Below are 728 nucleotides of genomic sequence, written 5' to 3' on the forward strand. Positions count from 1 at the left end.
TTTTTTTAATGACCTGATGGTTACAACACATGGATCCAAGGGGGTTAACAGTTACCATATATAAATTCTTTGCTGTCTAGCCTGATGGACAGCCAAAGCCGATGTGTATCCAATATTTTCTTAATTTTGAGAGTGTATTTAATAATTTGATCAAGAACATATTATTGGTGCTGATGATCTTGAATTACACATATCTTGGCTTGAATTTAGATTATTATTATTTTTTTAAAATAAAACTACATAGGCGTTATCTGTCCTCTTCTTTTAAATTGAAATCAGCTTTGAAGAATAGGGAACTACAACAGACGTGTTAGCATAGCTCTCTCTCATGTTCAGAATCTGAACAATGAACAAGAAAATCTGTGTACATCTAAATCAGTGTAACAAAAATAACAAAGACATGACCACTTTTCATTTTCAAAAAGTCAAACTTTTCCTTCTCACTCCGCTTTCTTACATGAAAAATGCATAATGTTGGAGAGCTGTAAGCTTACAAGATTTAAACAAAGAGAAGAAGCAGAATCATGTATAGACCACTCTTCCTAAATAAAATGCGACGCCCTCATCTTTATCTGTCAAAAAATACAACCATAAACAAAGGCAGGAAGAGACCACACCCTTCACTTTTTTCCGATTTTGTTCAGGTTGTAATTTTTGATTGGTGAACATGGGGACTGGTCTCTTTACATTCAAAAAGACAGTGGTTAAGATATATCTGTTCCACCTTT

The sequence above is a fragment of the Penaeus monodon genome, chromosome 23 (genome assembly GCF_015228065.2).
Source record: "Penaeus monodon isolate SGIC_2016 chromosome 23, NSTDA_Pmon_1, whole genome shotgun sequence".
Classification (NCBI taxonomy): domain Eukaryota; kingdom Metazoa; phylum Arthropoda; class Malacostraca; order Decapoda; family Penaeidae; genus Penaeus; species Penaeus monodon.